We start from the raw sequence: 15000 nt of genomic DNA, 5'->3' as shown, positions 1-15000 counted from the left end.
AACTAAATCTCTATCTCTCTCTCCCTCTCTCTCTCTCTCTCTCTCTCTCTCTCTCTCTCTCTCTCTCTCTCTCTCTCTCTCTCTCTCTCTCTCTCTTAGATTCCTTAAAATAAGCTTTTAATCAATCTCTAAAATATTTATTTTTCCCATTACTGGTGTCCAACCTCAGCATCTTATAAAGTAAATCATACGAAACAACACAAATAACAGATAAACTTATTTACATCTGGAAACATTATGAACTACAAAAACAAAGTCCTTTTATGAGGCTTCGTGTTGTTTAGCATCATCAGATAAACACCAGAAGAAGAAGAAGAAGAAGAAGAAGAAGAAGAAGAAGAAACCTCATTTCTGAGGGTACATGAATCCATCATGTACTCCCCATGGTCTTTACTTCAACACCGGAGGAGAATGCCATTACTCTCTCTCTCTCTCTCTCTCTCTCTCTCTCTCTCTCTCTCTCTCTCTCTCTCTCTCTCTCTCTCTCTCTGAAATATTGCGTCATTAGATCTGGATCTGTTCTTTTGTTTCTCTCCTGAGGGAGCCAATTGTCCACGGGAAAGAAAAGAGACGAAAGGAAAGAAGTAGAAAGTAAATGAAACTTAAAGAGGAAAAACACACAAATGAGAGCAATAACAGTTTTACCTCACCTCGGTATCTATTCGTTCAGTCCAGACGACCTACAACTACGGCAGTGGACCATGTCAAGAGAAAAAGAGAAAAACTTGTGAAGAGAAACACACGTTAATCTCAAGTTTCCTTCATTATCATTTTCAAATTAATGGATAGAGATCTTGTTGGAATAGGACACGGAAAATACTTTTGAAACCATTTTCTTTTTCTAAGTAAATATTTTCGAGTTTGACTATTCTTGTGATAATCATGAAGTTATATCGAATGGATAATAATAATAATAATAATAATAATAATAATAATAATAATAATAATAATAATAATAATGGCAATACAATAAAATACAATACAATTTTTTTCGTCTTGATTTCCCTCTGCATAAATCGTTTTTATCGTTTGTGGGAATTCTGAAGCTTTCTTGCTGGTACTGTGATGACCCTAAGTAAGGATTCCACGTTCTTGAGAAACAGAGATTTGGCCAAATGTCCTGAACGGTCAGCGTTCATTTGGAAGCACTTATTAACGTTTGCACGAGACAACTGCTTACAATAAAGCAAGACACAAACGCACTCACAGACACACACACACACACACACACACACACATATATATATATATATATATATATATATATATATATATATATATATATATATATATATATATATATATATATATATACATATATATATATATATATATATATATATATATATATAATATATATATATATAACGTATGAAGAAATATATATTATATATATTCTATATGTATGCCATGTAGTAGGTTGACCATGGCACCAGCCACCCATTGATATACTACCACTTGAGAGCCATGGAATCCTTTGACTGGCCAGTCAGTACTTCATTGGATCCTTCTCGATGATAACGGTTCATTTTTTTTTTTTTGCCTGCACACTCACACAAACACACACACACCGAATAGTCTAGCCTATTCTTTACATTTTCTCCTCTGCCCTCATACACCTGACAACACTGAGATTACCACACAATTCTTCTTCACCCAAGGGGTTAACTACGTCACCGTAATTTTCCAGTGGCGACTTTCCTCTTGGTAAGGGTAGAAGAGACTCTTTAGATATGGTAAGCAGCTCTTCTAGGAGAAGGACACTCAAAAGCAAACCATTGTTCTCTAGTCTTAAGTAGTGTCATAGCCTCTGTACCATTTTAATGTTGTTACTCTTCTTAAAATATTCTAATTTTACTTGTTTCCTTTCCTCACTTGGCTATTTTCCTTGTTGGAGCCCCTGGGCTTATAGCATCCTGCTTTTCTAACTAAGGTTGTAGCTTAGCAAGCAATGATAATAATAAGAATAGACTATGAAGGGGACCACACAAGGTACTAAGGAGAGAGAGAGAGAGAGAGAGAGAGAGAGAGAGAGAGAGAGAGAGAGAGAGAGAGAGAGAGGTTTACCATTAAGATGTAAATGAATAAAATTACTGACTATAGCCTGCTCTCTTTCAAGAGGCGAGGAGCATATATGTAAAGACTAATACTATTTGGCTTCACGTAATAAACACAAAGTTCAGTTACACCATCGTCCAGCCCGGGCTCATTAAGGGTGCCTTTATCCAATCATCGGACAGATATGATCCTTATAGTCTCTACCTTTCCTGTATCTTTTATTTTTCTTTCATTATGGTATAGGTGCATGAACAACAACAACAAAAAACAACACCAATCACAAGAATAAACCGCAAGGCAGACTTAAACACAAATTCTTTATCTATAATGTTTCTTGTGTTTCTGCAAATCAAAGTTTGAAAAAGATGACTTCGAACATTTTTTGGGCAAATTTCCCTTGACAGATCTTTGCTTAATAGTGATTTTAGAACCGTTCAGTGATATGCATCTCAAAACACTTAGCTATGAAAAAGGAACTACGTTCAGAGAGAGAGAGAGAGAGAGAGAGAGAGAGAGAGAGAGAGAGAGAGAGAGAGAGAGAGAGAGAGAGAGAGAGGGAGAGAGAGAGTTTGATTTCATCAAACCCTGTCTCTCCTTCTCCTGTGATACAAAACCAGAAGATGCTTACTTATTTTGATAAAAAAAAAAGAAATCTTAATCTGTCTTCAGTCAGTCGACTGGTCCTTTTCTATCCTACCTAATACAAACTTACGACAGAAGTCAGATTTGTCTAGATGAAACATATAAAAATAAATCACAGATCTTTGGCTAGATTTATTAAAGACAACCGTAAGATTTGAAAATATTTCATGGTAAGAAATTAAAAGTTTCTAGGTATGAATGCGTTAATAGAGCTTACTTCATCCATGCTCTCTCTCTCTCTCTCTCTCTCTCTCTCTCTCTCTCTCTCTCTCTCTCTCTCTCTCTCTCTCTCTCTCTCTCTCTCTTCTTCTTCTTATTCTCCGAGATGTCAAAGCTCGTTGCATGTCAGCAGAAGAAAACGTCAACAATCTCTTTCTTAACAACAACAACTTCTCAAGTCCAACGATTGAATGCACTCGACTTGAATTGATGCATCCATGTATCAATTCTTTTATTTTATAGATGCATATGTATACATGTACATACTAATTTATGTATGAGCGGGTGTATTAGATAATTGTTTTATAATTAATATATAAAACAGAGGGGTATGGACGTTATTATAACAGTCGTTTCTTAAAATTTACGCTTCATTTCCAAGAGAGAGAGAGAGAGAGAGAGAGAGAGAGAGAGGTGGCGGGTTGCTGCTTTCGGGTGAGATTATTTCGTATAAGCTTAATCTGATACTTAATGTGTGTTGGTGTTCGGGGCGGGGGGGGGGGAGGTTGTTATCAACCCGTCTTCTGCTTACAGTTCTTCATTTAGACACGACTCCAAAGAAAAAAAGGAAATGAACTGTTACTTGTTTACGAGATCAACATAAGTTTTCTAAGAAAATCTTATTGATGAAGGAAATAAACAAAAAACAACTGCTGATGACTAATTCCCTTTCACTGTGGAAAAGCAGGAATGGTGTGTTGCGGGGGGGGGGGGGTGCAACCTCATCCCTTGTGCAGATAGAATACATTAATTTTCAGAAGTCTCTCCTTTCTAAATCAAGAGAATAGTTACTGAAACAGATAAAACGTTTCTAATGAACTAAAAAAAGAATATAAACCAATATTTTTTAAACGACTTAGCATAATAACATCAAACGCAAGAGATGGTTAATCCCCTCTGGCAATTCCTCGAATTTACAAAGTGTTTCTTGATTCCTTTGAAATGCAATGAATGTCAATCAAACTTTGACACCAACAGTCAATTAAGGTATTCCTTCATTGGTCATGAAGGAATCACTGAAGAGAGACGTTTCTCAGTCACAAACTATAATATCCTTCGATCCTTCCAGCACTCAGGGGAGGAATAATAAAGAGATAACATGTTCTCTTCATTAAATCCCTCTCAGAAAATTTAATCTCATTAAATTAACTAATTGTAATTAGCTCTCTCTCTCTCTCTCTCTCTCTCTCTCTCTCTCTCTCTCTCTCTCTCTCTCTCTCGCAATACCAGTACCTTCCTTGACTTCTTGCTTCCTGGTCCGTAGGAACATTCAATGAATAAATGCAAAACGAAAACAATAAGAATCAAGATTGATGAAAGAAGACAAGAGAAAGACTATACAGTTTTCATTACAAGAAATATCATCAACGAGTGTCATTGTGACTCTCTCTCTGAATCCAGCCTTCATTGCATGTGACTCAAAAGCAGGAAGAGAGCAACTGAGTAACCTTATTTCAGAACACCGGCTTATATATACATCAATTTTGGGCAAGATGGCCATAACGTATATCAGGCTGTTTCCTGTTCAATCGACAACCAGTTCTGTTAACGGTGAGAAAATCAGACATGTTTATTCAGGTCCCTGTCAGTGCGAGGGGAGAGTGAAGATACAAAGCATAATATATACAAAAAACAAAAAAAGAATGTCGTTCCTATGTACGATCGTGTGACACACGGTTGGTACATGGCTCCCTTCCCCTAAAAATGACATACTGTACATTTCTTTGCGGCAGCCCCAAATCTGGAGTGCTAGTAGCAAAACTGCGGCCGATGGGCGGCAACAAGTGGCTGTAGAAGTCGTTGGTTGGGGCACGAGCGAGTGGTGGATGATGGGTGTTTTGTGACCTCTCTGGCTTGTCACGGGGTAGGCGTGTGTGTCCTACGGCATTCATAGGTGTGTGTGTCCTACGGCATTCATAGGCGTGTGTGTCCTACGGCAATCATAGGCGTGTGTGTCCTACAGCATTCATAGGCGTGTGTGTCTTACGGCAATCATTGGCGTGTGTGTCCTACGGCATTCATAGGCGTATGTGTCCTACGGCATTCAAGTCAGCTTCGGTTGACGTTGAATAGGTGTCCTCTTCGTCTGGAGTGGAGGCGTTGATGGAGGTCTTGAAGGTCATGAAGTGGCTCTCCATAAGGGCGCCGGCTTTGGTCATTAAGTCCTTTATGGGTAAACTATTGACATCGGGTATGGCAGCGCGTACAGGTTCGGGTAAACGGTAGGTTCACCTCACGAGGAGAGCCGTCTGCGGCAGGTTGCAGGTGAGCGATACTGATCATTCCCAAGAGGGCGAGCGAAACCCTTTGGTCCCCAAACGGTTGTTGAGAGAGCTGAAAAAGCTTTGCTAAACAGGCGGCTGGCGATGGGGAGTATTGCTGCAAAATGTATGTTTTGAGGGCGTCATAGTGACAGTGAGGGTTCACCAATGTGACGTGATGAGAGAAGTTTGTGACTCAAAAGCAGGATGAAAGCAACTGAGTAACTTTATTACAGAACATCAGGTTATATATACATCAATTTTGGGCAAGAAGGCCATAATATATAACAAGCTGTTTCCTGTTCAACCAACAACCGGTACTGCTAGCAGTTAATGGTGAGAAAAACAGACATGTTTATTCCAGTCCCTGTCAGTGCGAGGGGAGAGGGAAGATACCAAGTATAATATATATATATATATATATATATATATATATATATATATATATATATATATATATATATATAATATATATATATATATATATATATATATATATATATGTATATATATATATATATATATATATATATATATATAAATGTCATTACTATGTACGATTGTGTGACACACGGTTTGTACAAGCGGGACTCAAACCCTAGTTTAGTGGATTGCTAAGCAGGGATGTTTTCAATAGACCACCATGACCCCAACGAGAAAATAACATCTCTGGTACTGTGGGCTGTTAGAACCATAAAAAATATATGATTTTTGGGTTCAGGCCATGTCGTCCTGATGGAAGTTCCTATTAGGTAGCTTTCTAGGGTATATTTGACTAGAGTGATATTCCCAGAGAATTTTACCTTAAGGTATCCAGAATTCTAACTCCTGGAGCGAATATCCCTAAATAATCTCACAGGGATATCACATAATATCAGAGGACGTATTCTTGACACGTCACATAGCTATCTTCACCCCGAACAGTATTAACGCTTCGAGGGGGTATAGTGAATCTGAAACGAGAATGAAAAGTGAGCCGCTCTTAAGGCATCTCTCCTATTCCGTTTCCACTGTGTATCTGATGATGGCAGTAGCGCCTTCTTTATTCCTTTTTGTGTAGCTCTACTACTCGGTGTTTTCCCTTGTGTTCTCTCATTATTTTGGATTTATTTCAAGATTTTGATGACTTTTCCAGCCCCTTCTGCCTCTAGGAAGTTGAGTATTATCTTTACTATGTAAAAATGTAAGCTCTTGTCGTTTTGAATTAAATCAAAAGTGATTTTAACGTAAACAAGAGCTGTTGCCTACCGGAGGCCTTCTGGATGCTATCGCTCGCTCTTATGGATCATTTAGTTAGCTGGAGCGACGTTCCCTGTTTGTTACGCTTTAATAATTTAGCTATTTAGCTCCTCGAAGAATGCTTATATTATACCGTCAGTTTTTAGTTCGGTTATTTCGACATGGGTCGAGGTACCGATCTTGCCCTTCGCGAGGCTTCGTAGCCTAGACGTCTGGCACTAGTACTTTCATGCATGATATAAGTTTTTCCGAGTGTTATATTATTGAAACTATAGGCAAATATTTTATACATGTAAGATATTGTTGAATGTTTTTTCCAAGATTGTATACAAGAGAGTTTTGGTGATTTAGGTAATCAATTCTCATCTTACCTAGTCTAGTATTTTAGGTACAGTAGTACTGTATACTTTCGCACATCCCGGATTGTTCTTTTCTCTTCTGGAGGCCAATTTCAATCACTCTCTCCCTCTGTAATCCTTCGGCTTAATCCTAGTGGTTCTATCTGTATAATAATTCAGGTATAACTATTCTAGGATATGTCTGTCCTGACCTGATAACCAGATTGACTGGTTTTTTGGGTTAGGACAGAACATCAGAGTTTCAAGTCTGTGGTGTGCTTCTTCCTAGTATAGAGAATGAGTCTCCTTTGCTAGGTTAGGGGCAGACACAGGAAGCTTTGCTACCCTAGTCCATGTTGGAAGGATTCTGTAAGAGATGATTCCTTCCTCTAGTGGCTTAGCAGACTGTCCTGTGTCATTTTTCTCGGGCTGGAGAATGAGTTTTCTCTGTTGCCCGGTGAAACAATTTCACCTAACTTTGTTCTGGTTGGGAGGAGGATAGCATGTATTGCCAATCTTCCTCCCTAATAGACAACTCTTGGTTAGGATGAGCTTCCCTAACAGCTGAGTGTGTCTCCTGCTACAACAAAGTCTATAGGACCCTTATCCCTTCCCCACCTTTCTTTCTTTTATTTTCTTTCGGCCGCAGTCCTACTTCTGTACCTAGTATAGGTTAAGATGGAAGACAGGCTCAGCTCTCTGCCGGCTGGCACTACGTGTTGGCTGGCAGAGACCCCCTATTCTTTGCAGAGGGAACCCCAGACCTTCCTTGGTCTCCCTTCCATGTCTGCCGGTAGAGCCCAGCAGGCTATGGATTCTTTGGAAGCGCGAATGCTACGTTCTCCCCTTCCATAAGTTCACCCTATCTGGATGGAAGGTCGTATGGCAATGCCGCCTTATAATCTTACATTCATACTGTTTCTCTGACTATTGTGTTGCACCCCTAACCCGGCTGCCGGCTTAACAGCCAACAGCCGGGCATGTGGAGGTTCTCTGGTTCTTGGCTACTGTCACCGGGCATGGGTTTTATTACCTTTGCCTGCTGGCAGTGAAAACACAGCCCGAATTTGCTGGCCACTACGATTAGCGGCCGGCAGACGGGTATTAGTGTTTTCAGCCGTCGGCTGACAATGATTGCTGGCCGGCACACAGTCACGAATCAGTGGGCTGCCACCTATTAGTTAAAGATAGTATATCTTTGAACTATACAGGGGTAGATGCCGGCCGGCATGTGCAGGCGCACGCCGACACATACCGGCGCGTGCTGGCCAGCACAACAGCATGAGATGTACAGTAGTTGCTGTATTCGTAGTGTAGTACACACTGCATTAGTAGAAACTGCTGTACAGAGCTTGTGATAGTACTAAAGATTTGTACAGAGCTTGTGATAACACTAAAGTTCTTCATCACACTTAATGTTATCTTGTACAGCTTTTTGTCAAGACCGTACAATATATAGCAAGTAAGTTCTTTCTGTATTCTTTCTATCCTGTATATTAAAACTTTATCTCAAGGTGTGAACTACACCTTAAATTTCCGTTTAGGAAATTACATAAGGTATTCTAGAATAGAATTAACCTTAGTTCTAATATCTTGGGAGGTTTCAGCAATTGACTGGACAGGAAATACAAGTATGTCTTTCCTTCTTTCTTTTATAGCTTTTCTATATAAGCTAAATGTCCCGATATAAGTGAAAGCCTTCACTTGATACTCATGGATTTTTCTTCTCTTTACAAGAGGACCATCCGAAGTGCGGGAGTGTGTTCTGTAATGTCCGCAGTAAGAACTTCTGTGGACATCCCTATTGCAGGAGGCATGCAGCATGCGCAGCCACCAGAGGTGATCTCCGCTATTGGGACCCTCAGGTTTTTACAGTTTGTTCTAACCTGATTACTGAGGCTTTTGACGACCCCAAGTCAACAGAGTCAAGGGATGTTGCCAGGGAAACATTATGATCCTGGGTGAGGGGTCTTCAGAAAAACACCTCAGGTCCCTACCTTCCAAATGAGAAGATGAGGGCCTACCTTTTCCCTAAAGCATCGGCTGATGCAATCATCCCCCAGCCTCAGGTGGAGATACCAACTGCCCAGAATCTGGTAGATTCTGAAGTCTCAGCCGCCCTTCAAGACATCCAGTTGGACGATAGGATGTTGGAGGTGTCGGATTCTACTGAGAAGGACCTTCAAGGGGAAGGTCAGGAGGAGGAGCTGTTCCAGGCTCCTCAAGTAGAAGAGGAAGAAATCGACGAAGTGTCGGTTACATCGGTTCCGGACCCAGAACCTATTCCGTCTACATCGTCTGCTAATCCAGATGAACTGGGAAGGACTCTTTCTTCCATTGTTGAGATGATCCAACAAATTCAAAGGAAGAATGATGAGAAGGAAGCTGCAATAAAACTGGAGATATGTAGACTTGCAGCATCACGTGGGCCTCAGAAGCAGCTCAGTGTGAAGGATCTTCCTTTGTGCTCTGATACCAATCCTTGGAGGTATGCCGAACACATGCCAATGACAACCGGGAAGATCATGATCTCAGAAAAGTTGGGAGCAGTTCCCCTGGAAGAAGTGGAATTCTGGCCCAACAAAGATTCTTATCCGGACTGCTATGTCCGTCTTAGGAAGGAGCCAGCCTCAAAGAAGGAGACGGAGCCGAAGGAGGTCATAGTTTTTTACCATAGTAAAGCTCAGACGTTACTAGCGAGCTCGATGAAAGAGAGGGGCTTCAATAACTCAAAGGTGCCCGCCTTGAGTAAGAAGCTTCCCTCCTTTGTGGCCTCTCCTACCAGAGCCTTTCCCGTCTTGGAAAAGGGATATAAGGCAGCCTTAAAGGCGGTGGAGGCAGGGAAACCATGCCCCTCCTTGGAGGAATGCAAGCCGTTATCTCTGACCTTGCCCTTGGACCAAGAAGACTGGAAGGACGTACACCTTACCTTCTCAGTCGGAAAGCTGGAAGCTGATATTGCTGAATGCCAGTTCGGTGAGGCACTTCCAAAACTGTTGGAGGTTCTCTTGCGTAGAGAGCAAGAGACAAAGGAAAGACTTGCGGCATCGATGTCGTTGCAAACGACATTAGAAAGGAAGGCAAGTGACCCCAAGATCCAGGACATGTTCATGGTTGTGGCCAAAACCCATCTGGCCACAGTTATGAAGGATCTCTATAGCTTTAATAAAGCTAGAAGAGCCTGTAGAGAGTTTGTGTTCGCCTCGGCTGAGGTGAGGCACCAACCGAGGAAACTGATCTCCTCTCATATTTGGGGTAAAGACCTCTTTCCCAATGAAGTGGTTAAAGAGGTAGTAGACAAGGCTGCCAAAGAGAATAGGAACCTTCTCAAAAAATGGGGCTTAGATCTCAAGAGAAAATCTTCTCCGGATGAGGGTCCCCAACCCAAGAGGAAGACAAAAAGGCCTAGGCCATCCTCTCAGCCGGCTAAACCCTACCGATAGTAACAACAACAACTTCCTGTGACCACGGTGCCTCAGATAGTGGCACAACCTCCAACCACATACCAGCTGGTACCTCAACAAGTGGCAACACAGTCGCCAGTTTTTAACCCAGCTTTCGAAAGGCAGAATTCTTCCTTTCGTTCGAGAGCTAGAGGAACAGCCAGCGGTTCTTCTAGATGCCCTTCAAAAGGAAGGGGATACAGGGGAGGACGCGTTCAAGGAGGCAAGGCCTCAGGTCCACAACAGCAGAAGTAAGATATTTCCAGTAGTAGTGAGACTACAGCTATTTAGGGATCGCTGGACCTTCGATCCCTGGGCCTAGAGCCTAATTAAAAAATGGACTAGGTTGGAGCTGGAGCAGTCCTCCACCTCAATTTCCTCAATTCTTCCAACACTCATCCCCCATTCTGGAAGAATACGCCAGAGAACTCTTAGACAAAAGAGTAATCCGGAGAGTTAAGTCCATAAAATTTCAAGGAAGGCTGTTTTGTGTTCCAAAGAAGGACTCAGAAAAACTCAGAGTTATTCTAGACTTGTCGCCACTCAACAAATTCATAGCGAGCTACAAGTTCAGAATGCTCATGCTTCAGCACATAAGGACCCTACTGCCCAGAAGTGCATATACTGTCTCTATAGACTTGTCTGACGCTTATTGGCACGTTCCAATTAATCGTCACCTCTCCTCCTACCTTGGCTTCAAGTTACATAGAAAACTTTATGCCTTCAGAGCCATGCCTTCCGGGCTAAACATAGCCCCAAGGATTTTCACGAAGCTCGCGAACGCAGCCGTCCATCAATTACGCCTAAAGGGGGTCCAAGTAGTAGCCTACTTGGACGACTGGCTGGTGTGGGCAGCATCCAGGACAGAATTCATGCAAGCTTCTAAGATAGTGATCCAGTTCCTGGAACATCTGGGATTCAAGATCAACATCAAAAAGTCTCGTCTTTCTCCAGCTCAAAAATTTCAGTGGTTGGGAATCCACTGGGATTTGGAGTCACATCGGCTTTTCTTTCCTAGTAAGAAGAGGAAAGAAATAGCAGGATCTGTCAAGAGACTATTGAAATCCAAACGGATATCAAGACGCGAACAGGAGAGAGTGCTGGGCTCTCTACAGTTTGCTTCGATAACAAATCCAGTGCTAAGAGCACAGCTTAAGGATGCAACAGGAGTCTGGAGAAAATACGCATCAAACACACGAAGAGATCTAATAAGACCACTAGCGACTCGACTGCGAACGCTTCTCGAGCCGTGGTCCAATGCCAAGCAATTGAAGAAATTAATACTTCATCAACCTCCTCCCCCGTCAGTAACTATCCACACAGACGCTTCAAAGGAAGGCTGGGAAGGCCACTCTCATCAGATGAGAGTCCAAGGAGCTTGGTCCAATCTTTTCAAGTCATTTCACATCAAATTTCTAGAAGCCATGGCAGTACTTCTGACACTGAAGAAAGTTTCTCCTCGCCACTCGACCCACATAAGACTGGTTTTAGACAGCGAGGTGGTAGTGAGATGCCTAAATACACAAGGGTCGAAATCACCTCAAATCAACCAAGTGATGTTGGCCATATTCCGTTTGGCGGAAAAGAAGAAATGGCACCTGTCAGCAGTTCACATTCAAGGGTTCAGCAATGTGACAGCGGACGCTCTATCTAGGTTTACACCTATAGAGTCAGAATGGTCCCTTGACACAGGATCGTTCTCCTTCATCTCGAGTCAAGTCCCAGAGCTGCAGATAGACCTCTTTGCGATGAAAGACAACAAGAAAATAGATCGTTACGTGTCCCCTTACAAGGATCCGTCAGCGGAGGCAGTGGACGCTATGTCCCTGGACTGGAACTGATGGTCCAGTATATATCTGTTCCCTCCACACAATCTCCTTTTGAAGGACCTCGACAAACTGAGATCCTTCAAAGAGAAAGCAGCAATAGTGGCCTACAAGTAGCCAAATAGCGTGTGGTTCCCTCTGGCATTGGAACTACGACTAAAATTCGTACCGCTACCGGATCCATCCCTGTCTCAGCGAGTAGAAAAGTCAACTGTCTTCGCTCCATCACAGAAAACATGGAACCTACATCTCATAATTTTCTCTCCTTAACGATGAGAAAAAGATTCGGTGTTTAAAAGTCAGTTTAGACTTTTGGAGGAAACCAGAAGACATTATGAGGCTTCAGGGAAGAAATAGCTATCCTTTGTCAAGGCGAAGAAACCAAAAGAAATCCCGACTGATACGTATTTATCATTCTTCATTCACCTTCATGAGCAAGGTTTAGCAGCCAACACAATTCTATTGTTCAAGCCTGCCTTGACAAGTCATATACCATATGCCTTACAGGTCGACCTTTCTAACGACGTTCTTAATGAACTAGCCCTTCAACGCTTCCAAAGACCCCTTGCTTGGTCATTAGATATGTTTCCTCATTGTAAATAAATAATGAACAATGAGGAATGTACTTAGAAGGTTTTGAATTTAAGTCATATTTCTGTTTGTACTCACTTTGGGGGCCAGAGTTAGTGAAATAGTGGCTCTCTCTAGAGAGGAAGGCCACGTCCAGTTCTTGGAGGGAGAACTGAATCTATTTCCAGACCTAATGTTTCTTACCAGGAACAAGGTACCCACCAACAGGTGGGGTCCTTAGAGAATCTGCCCTCTAAAGCAAGATGCATCTCTATGTCCAGTGGAGTGCCTAAAGGTCTATCTTCATAGAACTTCAGACTTTATTTGAGGACAGATGTTCAGAAGAGAAACCCTGAGTTCAAAGTTATCTATAACTAAGGGCGAAGTTCACCCGTTTTATTCGCAGAACGGATCCAGACAGTACACCTGTTAGTCATGATCCGAGGAAAGTTGCCTCTTCCATAAATTTTTTTTAATTATATGGACTTTGAACATCCTTGTTTGCACACCGGCTGGTAGGCATCCAAGGCGTTCTTTATGCACTATGCGAAGCAAGTGGAGCAACTTTTGAGATCTCTGTTAGCAGCAGGTAGAATTCTTTAACCTTCTGTTTTAAGTCTGCGAGGAACAGTGTAATTAATTTGGGACGATTAATTAAGAGGGTGCGCGTGTAGTCACTATCTGTTACTACACGCTGTGCGATAGGCCACGAAAGTGTTCTTACGAACTGTTCCATTGACGTCGGTAATCTATCGCATAATACGGACACTTGTGCCAAACGTTTTTTACGCTAGAGTATATAAACAGTATACAGACTATATCATTATTATTAATAATTCAATTGAAGTGGCAAATCGGTTTCCTAGTAGATGAAACAATATTTCCTGTTGAATGTTTTTCTTTATGCTTTAAGGCATATCATCCACATTTTATAAATTTTATAAATGTTGATCTGATATGTACGTTTATTAAATTTTAATAAACTAGTTCATAGTCTTATTCACCCACACTCATTTTATTGGAAATGTACTGAGCATTAAGAATAAAATATGGATATTTTTATCATGATATGTCTTTCAAGACTGTTCCCTGATTTAAGCATAAATCCACTCACTCTAATCCTTCCTTGGAAGGGTTGACGGGGTACTCTAACGGGTTGGTGGCAATAAGGCCAAATTTGTTTTTATGCGGATACAACCATTATCCAATAGTTGATAAGAGTAGTCACATTGGGGAAGGTGTCACAAATTGATACTGACATTGGTGACACTTATACAAACTTTGCTTTATATTGTATAGGGCGAGACTACTATACAAGCTTGTCATTTTGTCATCCATAAATTTTTATGTACTCCTCGAGACTTTTTCCAGAATCTAGTACGACTCTTCCCTATAGGGGGCAGGAAGCACTAACATAGTTCATTCTTAGATGGAATGATGTATGACAGTAACATCATAGGTCTCTAGGTCTAGAGGGACCAGGAAGATACTTTCTTGAGAGTACGGCACTGATTGAGAATCCACAGATACAGTAATGCTCTGGTAAACTTCCATCAGGACGACATGGCCTGAGCCCAAAAAACAGATTTTGAGCGAAGCGAAAAATCTATTTATGGGTGAGGTAGCCATGTCGTCCTGATGGACCCGCCCTTCCTTTTATTGTAAAAGGGCCTGTTGACCCCTCCCTATAGTACAGTATCTGTAACACCTCGTGTATCGCTACAAGGAATAAAGAGGGCGCTACCGCCTTCATCAGATACACACTGGAAACGGAATAGGAGAGATGCCTTATGAGCAGCTCTCTTTACATTCTCGTTTCAGATTCTTATCACTATACCCCCTCGAAGAGTTAATACTGTTCGTGGTAAAGATAGCTATGTGACGTGTCAAAAATACGTCCTCTGATATTATGTGATATCCCTGTGAGATTATTTAGGGATATTCGCTCCAGGAGTTAGAATTTTGGATACCTTAAAGTAAAATTCTCTGGGAATATCACTCTAGTCAAATATACCCTAGAAAGCTACCTAAAAGAAACTTCCATCAGGACGACATGGCTACCTCACCCAAAAATAGTTTTTTCGCTTCGCTCCAAATCCGTTTTTACGTTTGTTTGAATAGAAAATTCTGCAAATCACAGAAGAATTGAGCAATTGAAGATAATGGAACATATAAACTAAAATAATCATAAAATGGGTGAAACAATGAAAGAGAAACACCATTAAAGAAATGAAAGTATAAACAACAAGTAACTATTAGCAACAGCCGTAAATATAAACATTCAATGTCAATTCTGTTTTTAAAGATAACAAAAGTAAAATTGATGTGATTTAACCATAGAAATTTTATCTTTATGTTAAAAGGAATAAAGAAATTATCACAGCAGAAGTCAACAACATAAAGG

This window comes from Palaemon carinicauda, chromosome 10 (assembly GCF_036898095.1).
Source record: "Palaemon carinicauda isolate YSFRI2023 chromosome 10, ASM3689809v2, whole genome shotgun sequence".
In the NCBI taxonomy this organism is placed as follows: domain Eukaryota; kingdom Metazoa; phylum Arthropoda; class Malacostraca; order Decapoda; family Palaemonidae; genus Palaemon; species Palaemon carinicauda.
Note: the sequence above shows the minus strand (reverse complement) of the source record.